This window comes from Chroicocephalus ridibundus, chromosome 21 (genome assembly GCF_963924245.1).
Source record: "Chroicocephalus ridibundus chromosome 21, bChrRid1.1, whole genome shotgun sequence".
Taxonomy (NCBI): Eukaryota; Metazoa; Chordata; class Aves; order Charadriiformes; family Laridae; genus Chroicocephalus; species Chroicocephalus ridibundus.
This window is the reverse complement of record NC_086304.1, coordinates 4,706,925-4,726,486: the sequence shown is the minus strand read 5'-3', so window position 1 is coordinate 4,726,486 and position 19,562 is coordinate 4,706,925. Positions and strand designations below refer to the sequence as shown.

At 54.3% G+C, this 19,562-nt stretch overlaps 1 long non-coding RNA gene across 1 annotated transcript; it reads right to left on the bottom strand.

Annotated features, from left to right (window-relative positions):
• Positions 1 to 4,378: 4,378 nt before the first annotated feature.
• LOC134526037 (uncharacterized) lies at positions 4,379 to 8,220 on the bottom strand. Its single transcript, XR_010073879.1, has 2 exons — positions 8,000 to 8,220; positions 4,379 to 6,057 (listed from the first exon to the last, which is right to left on the bottom strand). It is a non-coding gene; the product is annotated as an uncharacterized LOC134526037 (long non-coding RNA).
• Between the last annotated feature and the right edge of the window lie 11,342 nt (positions 8,221 to 19,562).

The window sequence follows — 19,562 nt, the reverse complement described above, 5'->3', positions numbered from 1 at the left end:
ATGCAATATTGGAAATAACAGAAGAAATCCGGAAAATTGCGCATGTACCGGTTCAAAAATGGGAATCTATGTTAAACGATAATTGGTGGAATAATGTTTTTGGGGGAAGCTGGTGGAAGAAACTAGGCTACATTCTCTTATGGTCAGTTGCTGGTTTATTATTTCTTCCTTGCTTAATCCCTTGTTTTATACGCTTAATGATAACAGTAGTCCAAAGCATGCAAGTAGTTCCCATGCCCAAGACTCCAAAATTGGCAGCCTCAGGCTCAACTAAAAAGGTAATGGTATTAAGGAGAATAAGAAATACTCCACAACAATTGGAAGAAGCAGAATCTATCTATGAAGAAAACAAATTGATTAAGCAAAATGAAAGTTATGGCTCAAGCCAAATGTAGTATAAAAGACAAAAAGGGGCAATTGTGAAAAATAGTGAAGGTATTGTTGGCTTTTGCCGTAATAACAAGGCTATATCTTTGACTTATAAGGATAACTAACCTTTAGTAAATTAGGAAACATGAGAAACCTCAAAGATAACAACTAACAGCAACTGTGGAGAAAAACATCATGAAGAAACACATCCGAGAGAAACAAAAGAGAACTTCTCCAACAGACTCCACAAGTGATTAACAGAAGGAAACAGATGCACAGAAGGGAGCTGATGATAATCGATCCTACCAGAAGGAAACACATGCACGGGAAAAGGGAGCTGATCCTACCAGAAGGAAACAGCTGCATGGGAACGGGGAACTGAAGATCATGGATCCTCAGAAACAATTCAGAAGGAAACACACACATAGAAGAGGAAAAGGACTAATAATAATCAATCCTTATCAACAATTACTCTGTCTAAAAGAGGGAATACGTATGCAATATTGAATGTATATAAGACATGGTTGAAGTGTTAGCTGGTGCGCCTCTGACTTGAGTCACGCACCCAGCGCTGTGCTTTTGCTTTATTGACTTTGTCCCTATAATAAAGTAAGTGCCATTTCTCTTTAAGGGATCTGGCTATTTATTACAACCCGTTTGGCGGGGGGCTCGCTCTGGCAGCTGCCGACCTCCTCCTCCTCCTCGACCTCCTCTTCCTCCTCCTCCTCCTCCTCGTCCCCGCCGCTGGGCTCGGCCCGGGCCCGCAGGTAGGCATGGAACTGCTCCTTGGAGGTGAGGAACCTACAGAAACATCACACCCCTGTCACCCCAGCCATGGGGGGAGCGGTGTGACAAGGCCATGGGGGACAGGGGGCTGCTGGGGGGACAGCGGGGCCGGGCATGTACTGGGGGGGCAGTGCAGAGGCTTGGCATGTACCGGGAGGGGGTTATGGGGGGGCCGTACACGTAGTGGGGGGGTTATGGAGGGCCCTGGCCCCTACCAGGGGGGTTATGGAAGGGCCATACCTGTACCTGGGGGGTTATGGGGAGGTCTGCGCATTTTTGGCAAGGGCCAACCATTTTAGAGGCAGTTATGAATATGTATTAGTATAGGAGATATAAACCAAAAATGGGGTCTGTAAGGTGTGTGTCTTGGTTGGGCAGAGACCCCCGGCACACCCAGCGCTGTTTGCTTGCCTTTGTTCCTTTAATAAATTATAAATTCTAATTGGAATCCTGTTTGCGATTAAATCATTTATCACAATGGGGTGAAATCCTCTTGGCGGCCGGTCACCAGTGGTGTCCCTCAGGGCTCAGTTTTGGGGCCGGCTTTGTTTAATGTCTTTATCAATGATGTGGATGAGGGGATTGAGTGCACCCTCAGTAAGTTTGCAGATGACACCAGACTGGGTGGGGGTGTTGATCTGCTTGAGGGTAGGAAGGCTCTCCAGAGGGACCTGGACAGGCTGGATCGATGGGCCAAGGCCAACTCTATGAGGTTTAATAAGGCCAAGTGCCGGGTCCTGCATTTCGGTCACAACAACCCACAGCAACGCTACAGGCTTGGGGCAGAGTGGCTGGAAAGCTGCCCGGCAGAAAAGGACCTGGGGGTGCTGGTGGACGGCCAGCTTAACATGAGCCAGCAGTGTGCCCAGGTGGCCAAGAGGGCCAACAGCATTCTGGCTTCTATCAGGAATAGCGTGGCCAGCAGGAGCAGGGAAGTGATGGTGCCTCTGTACTGGGCACTGGTGAGGCCCCACCTCGAGTGCTGTGTTCAGTTCTGGGCCCCTCTGCACAAGAGGGACATTGAGGTGCTGGAGCGTGTCCAGAGGAGAGCTACCAGGCTGGTGAGGGGTCTGGAGACCGGGGCATATGAGGAGAGGCTGCGGGAGCTGGGCATGTTTAGCTTGGAGAAGAGGAGGCTGAGGGGAGACCTCATTGCCCTCTACAACTCCCTGAAAGGAGGGTGGAGAGAGGTGGGGGTTGGCCTCTTCTCCCAGGGGAATAATGACAGGACCAGAGGAAATGGCCTGAACTTGCGGCAGGGGAGGTTTAGGTTAGATATTAGGAAGAATGACTTTACTGCAAGAGTGGTCAGGCACTGGAACAGCCTGCCCAGGGAGGGGGTTGAGTCACCATCCCTAGAGGTGTTTAAGAAATGTCTAGATGTGGCACTTCAGGGCATGCTCTAGTGACAGAGATTGTAGGTTGTTTGGTTGGACTCGATGATCTCCAAGGTCTTTTCCAACCATGAAGATTCTGTGATTCTAAGATCAGGAGGGGGATGCCCTCAGCGTAGGAGCTTCCTGGGGGAATGGAGATCCTCTAGGGGTCGGGCAGCAGATTCGGTGAGCCCTTTTGGGTGAGGGGACACTGCAGGGTTCAAACAGACCCAGAAGTTTCTGTGGGTTCCTGGGGCCGGCTTCTGAGCACAGCTGCCAGATGTGCCAACAGAGGTGATGCTCACCTGGATCTCCTACATGCAATCAGGGAAAAAAGGATCAGGGCTGTGATAATGGAGTGGCAGCCTTGGCTGCAGTGTCCATGAAGTAGCGGGTTCTCAGCTCCCCAGGGGAGCAAGCAAGGAGAGACACAGAGTGCAGACAGCAGGTCTCAGAGGGGAAGACTCTGAAGTAACAACCGAAAGGCCGCAAGAAGGTCTCCCCGGAGCCTTCTCTGATCCAGACGGAACAGCCCCAACTCTCTCAGCCCGTCCTCACAGCAGAGGGGTTCCATCCCTCCGATCGTTTCTGTGGCATTCCTCTGGCCCGTTCTGTGAGGCAGCAGCAGGAATGCAGGGAGCTCTGCCTGGGGACAGACAGACTCGGCTGGGAGCTGAGGCGTCAACAGGAGAGGACAGAACAACCTGGGAAACTGGCAGCTTTGTGGCGGGTGAACGTCTGCTCCAGACTTCATACCAACAAACAAGCAACAGCTAGTCAGGGATGTAAAAGCCAGGGCTAAGAAGGTAGAGTTGAGGCTCCTGAGAGACAGGAAAAAGGCCGAGAGCAGGAGACGTCTGGAGAGCAGGCTTTGGCCTGCTGGGGGACTGGCTTGGAAGAATCCTGTGGGATACGGCCCTGCGGAGAAGCAGGGTGCGGAGGGCTGCTTGAGGATCTCCTCTTCACGCTCCACAATGGCCCGCCTTGACATTCAGAAAGGACGGCGTGGATGAGAAAGAAGCTGCTGACAAAACCCAAGCCTGAAGAGGAAGCACAGAGGAGGTGGAAGCTGGCTGCCTGCCAGCCTCAGGGGTTTTGTGTTTCCATACCGGAGACTGGCAGTTGTGTGTGCGTGTGCTTGTTTATGTGGGGGGGAACTGAGGGATGAGGAGATCCTGGGGCCGGCTTCTGGATAGAGGATGTAAAACCAGCTCCTGGAGGGATCCATTTTCTCTGTGTGTCTCTACAGGTCTGTATTTCCCACTGACGTAGTCTGCCATACAGGCAGCGCACCGTACCAATACCCTCCCTGGTATTTTGGTGATGGTTGTCACGGTACTTCCTACTTGAGTCGGAAATTTTATTGAACTAGTACCTCCTTTAATTGTCTATCGTGGCCTGCAACTCCTCAGGTTATCTTGTGAGAGACAGCACCACCAGGGTGAGCCATCAGCATAGAAACATTGACAGCTGAGCAAATGGATCTTCATTCCAGGGCAATGGAGCTTCACTTCAGGGGAACCGTGAGAAACTCTGGGATATGGCCAAGAGAAACCTCCAGAAGTTTACAAGGAGAAGTGTCCGGTCCTGCACTGAGGGGGAGGAAGGTGCATCAGAGCCCGCTGGGACCTAACGTGCTGAGCAGTGGTCCTGAGGAGAAGGTGCTGGGAACTGGAGTGGCCCCCCAAAGAAAAGTGTCCCCCTGTGTGCAGCTCCCCATTTTGGAGGAGTGGGGAGGAACTGGAGAGTGCCCAGAGGAGGTCTGCCCAGCTGTGGTTCAGCGTATAGTGTCGGAGGACGTCGGAGTGGGAGACGGACCCAGAGTAACGATGGAGTCTCAATATGAGTATGATCGTTCTCCCTTTATTCAAGTTTTCACAGAGTATATATAGACAGGCAATAAGAGCACGCGCTAGCGGCAGCTATATGATTGGCTTACAGTCTCTTTTCACGCGCTGTCCATGCAGTTCATTCACAGATCAGATTGGTTACAAGAATTCACATAGTAAATTGCTTAGTCATTAGCACAACATGTTTTCTACCTTCTCAGTTCCCGTTTTTCCCATGTCCTAATTCCATTTTCTACCACCTGTTTTGCCCTTAATCCAATCTCTCACAGTAGGGAGGCTGGCTCACGTGACCATTTTCTCTCAGACACATTCCTACAATCCCCCCTTTTTCTTCTTGAGCCAGCCAGACCTTATGCATGGCATTTTCTATCATGTCAGTCACTTTGCGGAGAACACATGAGGCTACCATAATCAATAATAATATAACCAACAGTAGCATGAGCCCTTGCTTTAGTAAGTCTGATAACCATCCCATTATACCCCATGAGTTTGACCAATCATCGAAACCATTTTTGACCGCTTTTAATTTGGACATGTTATCCTTGTTGTGACGCTCTTAGCAGGTTATATACTAAACACAATTAAAAACAGAATCAAAAAGAACCCTGCTAAGGCAATAAATACCCAGATTCCTAAATTTAGCCCAGAAAGCCAATTTCTTTGGATTTACCCACGAGAAATCCTTTTGTAATATTTCAAATACATTGCGGTTGCTGACAGCATGAGCGACCCTGGAAAAACAATCGTGGCAACATTTCGATCATCATAGTTACTGGTTTTGAAAAGGTATGTGACAAAAATACCCACTCTAATGCAGTCAGGCTCTTTGCATCATCCCACTGTCCTATCAGGGCATAAAGTTGAAATTCTTGTAGGAAGGTGTTCAATGTGTCTTGCAGCAGTAGTAGACTATATCTTATCTTTCAACATGCTGTGATGCCTTCGGAGCTGTTGGGGTTAATGAACATAAAACTTACGGGGGGGGCGGGGGGGGGGGGGCAGACACAGTGCTTCAGGGCATCCCCTGTACCTTCAAAGTGTGCTCATGTCTCCCCCTCTCTGACCCGAGACAGCCTCCTTATATCCTGCACTGGATTGAGTGGAGAAGTACAGGCTAGAGTCGCTGCATGCATGGCCAGTGCACACAGCGAGTCCCACCAGACTCTCCTGCGCTGGATCGAGTAGAAAAGTACAGGCCAGAGTCGCTGCACACGTGGCCAGTGTATGCAGCGAGTCTCACCAAACTCATGATCCAGCTTTGCTAACAGCAGCTGTCTGATACGTGACTACATTGTTGTAATCCCTTCTTGTTATCTTCTTCTGTGAAGGTCAGGTTCTCATGGATACACACATAGTTTTTAGAGCAACATATTCTACAACTCGTACAAGGATACGATGCAAAGCGGCATTTACAGCTGATCGTATAATGCTTATTAAACACGGCAAACAGCGTACTAAACATAACAGACAAATTCCTTCCACACAGGCAATGAGTATAATTTGCTTCAACCAACCCCACCCCCAAGTCCATCCAGCAAAGAGATTTCACCCCGTGGTCTCCACAAGTTGCTGGTTCGGTCGGTGCAGTTCCTGCAGCTGGGCATGGATGGATGTGGAGTGGTCACTTAGATTCATACAGTACAGTCCTTTAAAATCTTGACAACCATGTCTGTGAGCTGAAAGCAAAAAATCAGTAGCAGTTCTGTTTTGCAACATCGCATATCGAATACTATCTACATCTAGCGATAACTCAGAAATAGCTGTACTAGTAGCATTGTTAAACTTATCCTTGGCAGCAAGAGAGTCCTTGTTATCACGAATCCTTGGCAGCAAAAGAGTCCTTATTAGCAAGAGCGCATGCAGACTCCCTGTTCTTGCTGGTGCTGTGCTTTGATCTTCTTCCACAACAGGCCAAGATTCCCAAGCAGCTGGATAAGGTGTCTGTGAGTCCATTACAGGCTTATGTCATCCAAATGTTTTTCTTGCCAGCACCCGAGACTGAATAACAATTGGTGTGATATCTGTGTTTTCCAGCACCCAGGTGCGAGTCCCTTGAGTGTATTTACAGTCCTCCTCGCCGATTTTCCGTTGCTTTCCCATATTCCACCCCCTTGCTCAAGAGACCGCTTCTGCTGGGTTCATTTTAGTCTCGCAGGGTATAACACAGAGCAATCTACTAAGGCATGCAATAACATAGACACATAGGAAAAAACCAAAAACATATCTCTATGGTACTGCTTTGAACCAGGTGTCCTATTTCTCTTTTTCTGATGCTTTCTCGTAATGTGTAAGGCATACTTTTGTGCTAACGTGGCACATTTCCCATCTAATTGTTCCTGTTTGGTTTCTTTTTTTTTTTTTTTTTTCTTTTTTTTTTTTTCCCATCACTTACGACTGACATAAAAGTCTGCCTTTGCAACAAGAGCTCAGTTTCTCATTTTTCCTTAAGTTTCTCATTTTCATACAGAGCATCCTATAGATTTTGGCTCGACTCCTTTTCCCAATCAACCATGACCTTATAGACAAACAACAAACAACCAGCGATACGCCCTGCATGGGCAAGCCGTTCCCGAGAGTGTAAACGTGTCGGCTCATGAAAACTCCCCCAATATTTCAGGACTTCCATCGGTTCTACAGCCCATCCTGGTGTATCTACCTGGGGTGCGCTCGCCTTACGTCTAAACACTGTGTATATACAAACTTCTTCACTTGATGGAGTGTCAGCCCTAGATGCATACGAAAACAGTACCACACCGGGCAGAACACTTGCTCAAGTGGAGTCACCTAACGACACTGCACACAACAAAAAGCAAACAGTAGCACACATGCTGATCAGCAGGTATAAGCTGGCGCCCACACACACTTACACAGCAGACATACAAAACCAGCACTTCTATCTCAGGGAGACGACTGGGGAGGGGAGGGGGCGAGGCGGGCAATGTCAGGAGCAAACAGCTCCGGCTCTGTCCTTCTCTGCTGACATTCTGCCTCCTCCATCGGCCTCAGGTGGAGCAGAGGGGATCAGCAGGGGATCGTCCCGGACCTTCGGACCTGGCCTGTTCGATCCCCCTCCCATGGGTTGTAATGCTGCAAAAGCCCCGGCTGCTGTGGCTCGCTCCGCGTTCATATCTTGTAAGGTCGATAACACCAACCACCACGTCGTCGCTAACGGTGATGCCTCTTTGTCTCCTTTACTTATCATTTCCCACAGTTTTTTCCCAACAGCCTCCCATATTTCTGGTTTAAAAGCTGTCTGGGGCTCTGGTGCAAATCCGTTCTCTCTGCACCAGGTTAACAACCTTCGGAGCATACGCTCATCGTATTTCACCCCTCTCTTAGAGAGGATATGCAGGAGAAGTCTTAATATAGCCCCTTCTTCTTTTGTTACTTGTTGCCCCATCTCCTGCCCCGGCTTAATCAGTTTGAGCAACAGTTTCGCTGGTGTTTCAATCCCTCCCTTAGAGAGGATCCCAGCGAGTAGTGTGGCCGCAGCTTCTGTTTCCATAGCTGCGCCTGGGAGGTGAGGAGCGACCTCACGCCGTTGTCTGCTCCCGCTGATGCGCCCAAGCAGCACGTCTCCCAGCCGAAGTTTCCCACTCCCCTCCTCTAGCTGCTTACCGCAGTCTCGGAGAACTCAGTCGCGCTGAACCATCCTCTGCTACCAGATGTCGGAGGATGTCGGAGTGGGAGACGGACCCGGAGTAACGATGGAGTCTCAATATGAGTATGATCGTTCTCCCTTTATTCAAGTTTTCACAGAGTATATATAGACAGGCAATAAGAGCACGCGCTAGCGGCAGCTATATGATTGGCTTACAGTCTCTTTTCACGCGCTGTCCATGCAGTTCATTCACAGATCAGATTGGTTACAAGAATTCACATAGTAAATTACTTAGTCATTAGCACAACATGTTTTCTACCTTCTCAGTTCCCGTTTTTCCCATGTCCTAATTCCATTTTCTACCACCTGTTTTGCCCTTAATCTAATCTCTCATAGTAGGGAGGCTGGCTCACGTGACCATTTTCTCTCAGACACATTCCTACAGTATAGTGCACATGCGCTGCGTGGGGAGGCTGAGGAATGTGGGCTTCTTTGCCCCTTTGGCCCCATGGTGGAGAGGCTCTGGGCAGGACAGGGGTTGCTCGAAGGACGGTTTCAGAGATGATGGGGCTTTTCTTCTTCATGGGAGACCGCACGAGAAAGAAAGAATGCCAGAACTTGTAGCTTGGGAGGTTTAAACAGGAAACGGGAGAAAGAAACGTCACTCCAAGGGCAGCGCTGTGGAAAAGGCGGCCATCCAGAAAGAATGTGGATCAGCCCGTGGCTTTGTGTCTAAAGACATATCCCCGAAGGATGGCGAGACTTCAGAAAGCTTAGTGAGTTGCTCAGGCGGGAGCAAGGTGGAGAAGCAGGGGAGACGTCTGCAGCCTGCAGGGAACATGCCCAGGTGTGGAACACAATAGGACAGCCTGCGGTGGTTTCAACAGTGTGGGGCTGTTGAAATGTGAAAAGCCCCCAAGAGATCCAAGGTCTTAATCTCCGTGTCTGTGACTGTCACCTCTGCCACTGATGCCTATAAGGAGTACAAGAGCCTGATGGCCTCCTCGTCCCCACCTGGGAGCCTGGGAGGTGTCCTGCTGTCATTCTGCACGTGTCATTGCACCTCCCTTCCCACATCATCCGCATGGAAGAGCAACTTGGAAGACATCATCCTGTTTATGGAACAGGTCATCCTGAGTGCCATTATGTGGCACATGAAGAACAACCAGGCGATCAGGCACAGTCAGCATGGGTTCATGAGAGGCAGGTCGTGCTTGACAATCCTGATCCCCTTCTAAAACAAGGTGACCCGCTGAGTGGATGAGGGAAAGGCTGTGGATGTTGTTCACCTGGAGTTTAGTAAAGCTTCTTGACACAGTTTCCCACAGCGTTCTCCTGGAGAAATTGGCTGCCCATGGCTTGGATGGGCGTACGCTTCGCTGGGTGAAAAACTGCTGGGACAGCCGGGCCCAATGAGTGGTGGTGAATGGAGCTCAATCCAGTGGGCGGCCGGTCACAAGTGGTGTTCCCCAGGGCTCAGTACGGGGGCCGATTCGCTTTAAAATCTTTATCAATGATCTGGACGATGGGATCGAGTGCACCCTCAGTAAGTTCACAGATGACACCAAGTTGGGTGTGAGTGTCGACCTGCCCAAGGGTAGGAAGGCAGGAGAAGAGGAAACGGCATCAAGTTGCACCAGGGGACGTTTAGATTGGACGTCAGGAAAATTTTTTACACTGAAAGGGTTATTAAGCATTGGAACAGGCTGCCCAGGGAAGTGGTGGAATCACCATCCCTGGAGGTATTTAAAATTAGGCGGGTAGACGTAGTGCTTAGCGACATGGTTTAGTGATGGTTTTTGTCAGTGGTCACATCCCTATATGGTGTATGTAGGTGTTTGCAGCCTTGTGCAGGAGGAGTTGGGCATATTAGAATCCAAGCATCATAGAATGGTTCAGGTTGGAAGGGACCTAAAAGATCATCTAGTCCAACCCCCTGCCGTGAGGAGGGACGTCTTTCACTAGTTCAGGTTGCTCCAAGCTCCTGACCTTGGACACGTCCAGGGATGGGGCATCCACAACTGCTCTGGGCAACCTGTTCCAAGGTCTCACCACGCTCATCATAAAGCATTTCTTCCTTATGGCCAACCTAAATATAACCTCTTCCAGTGTAAAGCCATTGCCCCTTGTTCTGCTATTACAGGCCCTGGTAAAAAGTCTCACTCCATCTTTCTTGGCCTATGACCACTGTGATTTCATCTGCAAACACTGTGGAGAGAGCCCAGAGATCTCCCAAGACAGGGTTTGGAGGCCTCAAGCACTTGACCAGTATCTAGAGGCTGAGAGCCCTGGGCTCAGTGGTTTGGAGACTGGGGACGGTATAGGAGGAGCCTGAGCGTGCTGGAAGGGTGCTTTCAGAGCTGGCGGAGCTTTTCTTCCTAGTGGAAAACAGCCTGAGAAAGAAAGAACTCCCCAACATGCAGGTGGGGAGGTGCAGCCTGGCCACGAGGAGAAAGAAACGTCACTCCAAGGGCAGTGCTGTGGTGCAACACGCCACCCAGAAGGAGTCTGGATCAGCCCAAGGCTTTGTGTTTCAAGGAAGAGCCAGGGAGGATGGAGAGATCTCAGCAAAGGAAGGTGACAGCAAGATGGGGCAGCCGGGTGGATGACTGCAGCCTGCAGGGAAAGAGGCAGAGGTGATGGGACACCGTAGGACAGCCTGTGGTGGAGAAGATAGAGGGATGTGGCAAAGCTGGAAGTCCCCTAACAGAGCCAACCTCTTCATGTCTTGGGCTACGGCTGTTGTCTCTGCCACTGATGCCTCTGAGACAACCAGTCCTTCCAGCACTGGGGTCTCGTTGCCTCCTTGTCCATACTCAGGAGCCTGGGAGGTGTCGTACCATAGTCCTGCCCTTGGCATTGCACATCTCCACATCCCACTGTCCCAGGAAGAGCCCTGAGGAAGGAGTGAGGGAGAGGATCTCCCTTCCTGGGGGCTGGGGGTCAGGCCTTGGCCCTTTGGGCGATGGAGTCAGGGCTTGGCCCTTTGCATTAATGAAACACATCCACGTTTACCCAGCATCAGAGTCACCTTCAACTTGCTTTTCCCGACCTGCCATCGCTGCCTCCAGTTTTCTGCTGTAACCGGACCCTGGGGGCAATTCCTCAGTGGTGTCCCTCAGTGGGACCCATCAACACCACAAGAAACTTTGGAGTTTGAACCCGACTTTGACTCCTTGAGAGGTTCCTTCGACTTCCTCGCAGCGTCTGACGTTCACGGACTCGGCCTCGAACCCACCAGAGGGGTCATTAAAACTCCTTGGGCTGGTCCTCTGCGTCTGAGCTGGGCTGGGCTCCTGGGATGGAGGGAGCTCACGGCAAGCGGGCAGCGCTGCAGAGAGACAGCTCTGCCCGGGAGCAGCTCCTCTGCCAAGCGCAGCAGGGCTGAGGGCACTGCCAGGGTGTCTCAGGGAGATGAGCAAGGCAGAGAGAGAGCTTGAAGGTGTCAGGATTGGGAGGACGACTGAGAGCTCACTGGAGGAGAAATCTTTGCAGCCCTTGACAGGGTAAGTCTGCGGGTGCAGGGCACTGCAGGCGGAGTTGCTGGAGGCATCTCCTAAAGCTGGCACAGCCACAGCTTACGGGATCTGTACATGTGGGAGCTCTTGTCAGGCACTTTGAATAGCTGTGAAGGTGGGTGTGCAGCCAGGGGTGCCCAGGGCTGTCCTTCAGAGCAGGCTCCCTGCACCCCAGGGGTCTGTGTGCCGGGGCAGGGACTCTGCCACCTGCCAGGGTCAGCTCTCAGCCTGCCTGGGAAGCCCACCACATCACTGTGGGGAGAAGTTCTGCATGGAAGGAGCATCCCCCGGCGGGGCAAGGTCCTGCTGCTGAGAGGGTTCTGCGTGGCTGAGGGCTGCTCACAGCTGCAGATCACTGCAGGACATTCCCTGGAGACTTCCAGAAGCACAGCAAGGAGGGGGCCAATGGTGATGATTTTTGGTCTGGTGTCTTCTAACATCTCATTGGATTCTTTTCCAGCCTAAAGGTTTCAGCAAATCCAGCACCTCATGCTAAGTAGAGCTAAGCAAGCAGCACAAATCACACCGAATGATAATCCTAAATCATTTATTCTACTTAAAACGTATGTATTTATGCTGAACAATTAATATCCCGCAAGGAGAAGGAAGGAGCACAGGGTCTCCCCGCCCTGCTCAGCCCTGGGCAGCCCCAGCATGACGTCAGAGGTGACACCACTGTGAGGTCACAGCTGGCTGCCCGCACAGCGCTGTGGCGTGTGGGGCAGGAGCCCACAGTTGCCCTGTGGCTGCGGCCCTGGACAGGCTCCTGCTGGCTGCGGCGAGAGGCTGCTGCTGGAGCTGGTTTTGGGGACAGGACACGCTGCTGGGGCTCAGCGGGGAGCCTGCCTTTGCCCGAGATGGCGAGGAGAAAGGCCCCCCAGACAAGACGCCCAGGGGCCTCCAAAGGCTCCTTGGGGACCAAGGGAAACCAACGGCCGGCAGGGTGAGAACGGGGCTGCGCTGCCGGGCGGGCTTCCCGGGGCGGGGGACTGCTGCTGCCAGCTCGCCTCCTCTTCTCCCGGGGCAGGCCTGTCCCGCAAAGGGTGGGGAAAGGAGGGGGACCCCAGCCCTGCTGCCCGCTCTCGCTGCTGCTGGGACAGCCCTTCCTCTGGCAGGGGCCTCCGCTCAGGCTACTCCTCCCCGCCTCAGCTCCCGCGGCCTGGGGACGGTGGGCAGCCGGCATTTGTCTTTGTCCTCCCACAGGGACCCGAGCGCTGGCGTGGAGCTGGTGATGCGCCCTTCACCTGCCGGCTCAGCCGCTCAAGGGCCTGCCGAGGGGCGCGACAAGGCCACAGAAATCGCAAGTAAGCTCAGCACTGCTGCTTGCTCCAAAGTCCTCCGGGGTGAACGTGGAGAGCCGCGCTGTGCCAGAGCTCGGGCCAGTTGTCACAAGTGGCAGGAGAATCGTAGAATCATAGAATTGCCTAGGTTGGAAGGGACCTTTCAGACCATCTAGTCCAACCATCAACCTAACTGTGACAAAATTCATCACTAAGCACTATGTCTACGCGTCTTTTAAACACCTCCAGGGATGGTGCCTCAACCACTCCCCTGAGCAGCCTGTTCCAATGCTTAATAACCCCTTCTGTGTAAAAATTTTTCCTAATGTCCAGTTTAAACCTCCCTTGGCACAACTTGATGCCGTTTCCTCTTGTCCTATGGCCTGTTACTTGGGAGAAGAGACCGACCCCCACCTCTCTACACCCTCCTTTCAGGGAGTTGCAGAGAGCGAGGTCTCCCCTCAGCCTCCTTTTCTCCAGGCTAAACAGCCCCAGCTCCCTCAGCCGCCCCTCACAAGACTTGTGCTCCAGACCCCTCAGCGGCTCCGTTGCCCTTCTCTGTGCCTCAATGTCTTTTTTGTGGGGAGGGGCCCAAAACTGGCCACAGCACTTGAGGTGGGGCCTCACCAGTGCTGAGTACAGGGGAATGTTCACTGCCCTAGTCGTACTCACCACACTGCTCCTGATACAGGCCAGGATGCTGTTGTCCTTCTTGGCCACCTGGGCACACTGCTGGCTCATAGTCAGCCGTCTGTCGACCAACACCCCCAGGTCCTTTTTTGCCGGGCAGCTTTCGAGCCACTCCTCCCCAGGCCTGTAGTGCTGCATGGGGTTGTTGTGACCCAAGTGCAGGACCTGGCACTTGGCCTTGTTGAACCTCATGCCATTGGCCTTCAGCCCATCGATCCAGCCTGTCCAGATCCCTCTGCAACGCCTTTCTACCCTCAAGCAGGTCGACACTCCCACCCAACTTGGTGTCACCTGCAAACTTAGTGAGGGTGCATTCCATCCCCTTGTCCAGTGTAGGCTGCCCTGCTCTTTGCCCCGGGGAGGGCGTGCCTGGGACTCGGTGCCCACCTCCCCACACGGAGCTGAAATATGCCTGGCTGGGCATCCTAGAGAAGAGATCTCAAGGGGCAGGCTTAACTTTTCTCTGGTTTCTTTGCCCAGGGACGGTCTTCAGCCTTCCTTGCCTTCTGGCTGTTGCCCTGGTCTCTCTGTGGAGACATCTGCTGAGCATGTGCCTCTTGGCCGCGTACGTACGACATGTTTCTGCTGCGGATGGGGGGTAGAACGGGGGTGTCTGAGGGCCGGTGCCAGCAAAGGGCAGAGCAGAGGGTGCTCCCCAGCCAGCAGCCCGGGGCTCCCAGTGGGGCGCCTCAGCTTGGGCGCTGCTCGTGCTGTGGCCATTCTCAGGGGAGCCAAGAGCAAAGCCCCTCGGCAGCCATTTGCTGCAGCCCCAAGCTTTGGCTGCGGCAGGACAAACTGCCCCGTAGCCAGACGCTCGGGTGCAGAGCCAAGCCTCCGCAGGGCAAGGGTTTTCCCCAGCTCAGGCAAGAGACCACGCCGGTCTGTGGAGGCCTCTGGGAGGAAAGGCGGACAAGGCTCCTGCGCTTCCCAGCTCTGCGGGAAAACACTTGCCCTAAGAGGGATGTGTGTGATGGCAAGGGAGAACAGGCCTGCTTCCTCAGCCAGAGGGAGAGCAAGGTCCGCACCAGAAAGACTGCTGGAAAGCACTCTTCGTGTGCTCGACGTCTTTGCTTCCTGGGATGATCTTCCTGGAGACCTTCCTTTGGGGAAGAGCTGCCGGCAGCGCTGAACGATGTGGACAGAAATCGTGTTCCTGCTGGACGCTGCTCTGTCAGTTCTCTGTCAGCAGCAGGCTTCCAAAACGGTGTCTGTTTGGCCTGAAAAGGGAAATCCGCCTGTGAAGGGGTTTGTCCAAGGCTTGGATCATGACAGCACCAGGACTCCCTCTTTTTCAGGCAAAAGATGGCCCTGCAGAAGAAGGCGTTCTTGCAAGTCTTCTTGTTGCTCCCCCTGGCTCTTGGTGAGTTTTCATGAGCAACCATCTGAGAGCGACAGCCTGGCTGGGCTGGACGCCACCTTTCCTTTTGGGCCAGTATGTGCGGAAACTCCCGTGGCCCAAGTGCTTCCCAGGCAAGTCCTTGAGTGGGACTGCCTTCTGGGCTCCCAGTAAGACTGGTAGCCTCCCAGTCACACTGCTGCCCTGCCTACCGGACCACAGGGCTCACTTAGTCGGCACCTCTGCGAGAGACGGGGGTAGCTCTTTGCAAGCCTGACCTGGGGATTCCCAGAGGGCAGGGGCCATGCAGGGGGACCGATGGAGAGGTACCTCTCCTCGCCCAGCAGCCTGGTCTCGGTGCTCACTGGGGCAGTGAGGGGAAATGGGGAATAGCTCTGGGGCACCGAGCACACCTGAAGATCACGGCTGCGCAGTCCGCTCAAGCCCGGGCTGATGGCCCCCGGTCAGAGGTGTGTCCTCTCCCTGCACCCCACGTCCCCCGCCTCCTCAGCTCACCTGCTGCCCCAGCCCCAAGGCAACAGGGACAGACAACGCCACTGCAGGCATCGCCAGCACCCCCGGTAAAATAACTGTCTCTTGCTGATGTGAATTGCAGCTGCTGTTTACTGCGGGACCTCGCTGCCAGGCCTGAAGCCCCTGAGGTAAGCGATGTTTCCTGAGCTGGAATTGGGTCTGTGCAGAAGGGTCAGACGACCTCGTGTCCCTGCACCCATTTGCCTGAGAGCCGGGGCTCCCGCACGGCCCTTCCTGCCTTTGCCTCTTGCGCCAGCTGCTGCGGAAGGGAAGCGCTGGCAAAGCAGGGAACGCACGCGTGTCTCTCCTCCTTGCTGAGCTCAGAGGCTCCCAGTGGGGTGGGCAGCTCTCTGACAACATCTGCTTTCCTGGTTCCTGCAGGAACTGCCCGGTTTTAATGGCGCAGCAAACTCAAAAGATGCAGCTAATGCTGGAGGAGGTGGCTCGGCTGAGGGCAGAGATCAGCAGCGTGAAGCAGGTGCTGCGGCGTGTTGGGGAAGGAGGCTTGGCTGGGCAGAAGCCCTTGGGGCTGTGGGTGTGTGGGACTGCTGACTGCAGTCAGCCAGCCTTTGCCCCAGGGGCCTCCTGGGCTGCACAGGCCCTTCTCCGGCCCCACTTTCACCGGCCGCTTCAGGCAGCGCAGGACTCCCTTGGCACGCCAGCACCTCTGGCTGCTCTGGCTGGGCTCCTCAGGCAGGGGTGGGACCCAGGCACGCTCACGGGGGGCCAGCCATCGCTGGCAGGGCTTGAGTCCACCTTCCACCTGCCCTGGAGAGTGTGGAGGATGGGGACGAGGGTGTGGGGACCCTCATCAACCCACCTCGGGGCCGTGGCCATGGCTGTGGACACAGACACTGTTCCTCAGTCCTGCAGCTCCGTGGAGAGGGTTTGCCTTGCCTTTCTGACAGTGGCCCTTTGCCGCTCCGGGCGCTAGTAGCCACGCTGAACGTTGATGTGCTCCTTTTCTCTGTTTGTTTATGGCGTTCCCAGGAAGTCGAGGAAATGAAGCAGGCAGCATCTGAGAGGGCTTTGGAAGCCTACGTGGAGATGTCTGACTGGGCCCTGCAAAGCTCTGGTATGGACACAAGCAGCCCCGTCTCCTTGCCCTGCGCTTGTCTGCAGCCCTCCCCAAAGGCGCCTGCGCTCCAGGCGCTGCTCTCCAAAGTGGGGGAGCTGAAATGCTTGGGGGGTCCCAGGGCAAGGCTGTGGCAGAGCAGCTCTCTCAGACTCCCTCCCAACCCTGCCCTCGGCATCCTCACGCTGCCTCTGGCGCTGCCCCCGCACGTGTTCCTGTGCGGACGGAGGGGCTCTCTTCCTCTCCTCAGCATTGGAAAAGGAGATGGCCGGGCCGTCCTTGGCTGCCCACGCAGCAAGCCCTCAGCTTGGGTCTGCTGCCATTCACATGGGCACCGTCTGTCTCCCAGAACCCTCAGACCTTCTCCTGCTGGCGCTGGGAGTGCAGCAGTCACCAGGCACGTGGCCGCTGTCATTCCCCTGCGCGGCTGGGCAGCCGGGCAGTCCACCAGCCTGGGACGAGGACAGGACTGACAGAGGCGCAGCTGGCCGGCAGTGTCAGAAATAGTGTCTGAGCACCAAGCCCTCCTCGTCTGTGGCCTCTTGCAGTCGTCTGCTTTCCCTTCCCTGCAGGTGCCAGCATTGACCTGCAGAGAACTTCGGAGACCTACACCTGCAAAAACGACTGGTTCTGGAGGTTTATTGAGTTCTTTTGCACTCCCCGCAGTCCCGATCGCATTTTGCAGGTATTGTAGCAGAAATCGAGAGGGAATTCTTTCCTTTCTTCCTGTGAAGTTGGAGACTGACCTCAGGGCTCTCCCTTCGGTCCAGTGTTGTGCCGTCTTGGGGGTGGGAGGCGAGAGGTGGGGGGTGCCCTGCAGAGCCCCTGGGCAGGGATGTGTTTCTGCAAGGCCCTGACTAGAATGGTTTCGTAACCGCTGTTCTCCTCTGCTCCATAATACTGACAGCCCTGGCAAAGGTCAGTCAGGGAAGGAGGCCTCCTGCTTCTGTCCACTTCCTCACACACACCTCATCTTCAAGCTGAAATAGACCCCACAGACACACCGGTGCCTACGCTTCAAGCTACGTGGGCAGTTGTCTTGGCCCCAACACTCTCTCACGCTTCATTGCTCTGGCTTTCTGGTTGCAGCCGGATGTTTCCCCGGGAAACTGCTGGCCTTTCCCAGGGCATCAGGGCCAGGTGGTCATCAGGTTGCCAGCGCGAGTCCACCTGACTGCCATCACTGTGCAGCACATCTTCAAAGAAGCCTCTCCATCTGGGACCGTCACCAGCGCCCCCAGGGACATCGCTGTCTTTGTAAGTCTCTGCTGGGTGCTTCTGGTGCGGATCTGGTCCTGGGGGAAAGCCATGACAGGGTCTTCCTTGCTTTTGTGCCTCCTCTGAGGTTGGAGTCCCGGTCTCCTGAGCACTGCAGGGCCCTGGTGAGGCTCTAGGAGTCTCCTCCTAAGGGCTCTAGAGGTCTCCTCCCTCTTAAGACTTGTTCTGGCCAAGCAGCTCAGGGTTCTTGACTAAAACTCAAGCGGAGCCTGAGCTCCACCGTAACCAGGGCTAGACTAGGGCTAGAGCCCCAGGGGAGGGTGGGTAGGTAACAGGGCTGACCCAGCACCTACGTTCCCTCTTTGTCGGGACGAGTCTGAGCTGCTCTCCTTGTGCTTTGCCCCACAGGGAGTGGATGTGGACGGAGAAGAGGAAACTCTCCTGGTGACCTTCATGTACGATGTGGCAAAAGAGGCCATTCAGACCTTCCCTCTGAAGGTGCGATGCACGCACGGTGTTGGGGGAAGATGCCAGGGAGCAAAGCAGGTTTGCCTGCAGGGCCATGGCAGGAGGAGCGTGAATGCTTTCTCCCTGGGCAGAGGGGGCCTGGGTCACCGCCAGGAGAGAGCTGGTGGGGTTGGGAGGGCTGAGTGGCACGCGGTGGTGCTAGCAAAAGGAAAGTGAGGGCAAGGTCAGGCCCGTGGGAGCATGAGTCCCAAGAGATCCCTGGCTGCCTTCAGCAGAGCCCGCTGCACACGCAGCCACTGCACCCGAGCAACGTCTTTGTGCCGTGGAGAAACAGGGACGCCCGCTGGAGAAAGCCGTCGGGGAGCGCCCTGGCTCCATCCCGTGGCCTGCTGGCAGGCTGGACGGTGTCCTCTCCTCCCAGCATAGCATGCCCCTTCTCTCCCGCTGCTCTCACGCCTGCCCGCAGGAAAGCGGGCAGAGCAGACAGCGGGAGCTCGGGGGGGTGTCACACCAGCTGCCCCACGCAAAGGAGCACCTCCCCGGCCTCTCTGCCGGCACAGAGCGAGGCGCAGAAGAAGAGGCAGAGGGGAGGGAGGCTGAGCCCCAGCCGGGCCCATGCAGAGGGTGCCAGGTGCCTTCCCCCTCCCCGTGTCCCCAGCCTCCCCAGCACCCCGCTACCAGAGCCAGCCTCAGGTTTCCACAGCCGCTCCCACCCACTGTCAGGAGCTTGCTCCTGAGCAGGAGCAGGGCTGGTGGGGGGAGATACCTTGACTGCATTGTGGCTCTTAACACCTCCGATTCCTCTTCCCTCTTTTCCTCGCAGAACGCCCCGCATCCCAGAGCCTTCTCCTATCTCAAACTCCTTGTGAAGAGCAACTGGGGAAACCCAAAGTACACATGCATTTACCGAGTGCAGGTTCATGGGAAGATGGCAAAACCAAACAGCCTCAACTGAAACCAGAGACAGAAAAAGGACAAACATAAAAAAGAAGAAAAAGAATAATGTTGCTGCGACTCAGATTGGTGTAGAAGATTTGTCTCCTAAGTTGGGTGCACAATAAGGTCCATTGCAGGGAGGGCAGTCGTGGGAAAGCAACAGAAGATCGGTGAGGAGGATTGTTAATACGCTCAAGTGACTCACAGCTGGGTGCTGGAAAACACATATATCACACTAATTGTTATTCAGTCTCGGACGCTTGCAAGAAAAACACTTGCACTTCGATAACATAAACCTGTGATGGACTCAGGGACACCTTATCCAGCCACTTGAGAATCCTGGCCTGGTGCTGAAGAAGATCAAAGCACAGTGGGAAAACGATGCCTGTTTGAACCCTTTAAATGCCAGGCAGAACAGGGAGTCCGTGCGTGCTCTTGCTCACAAGGACTCTCTCGCTGCCAAGGGCTCTTGCTAACAAGGACTCTCTCTCACTCCACGGTGCCCGCAGTCCCTGCTTCCGTGCC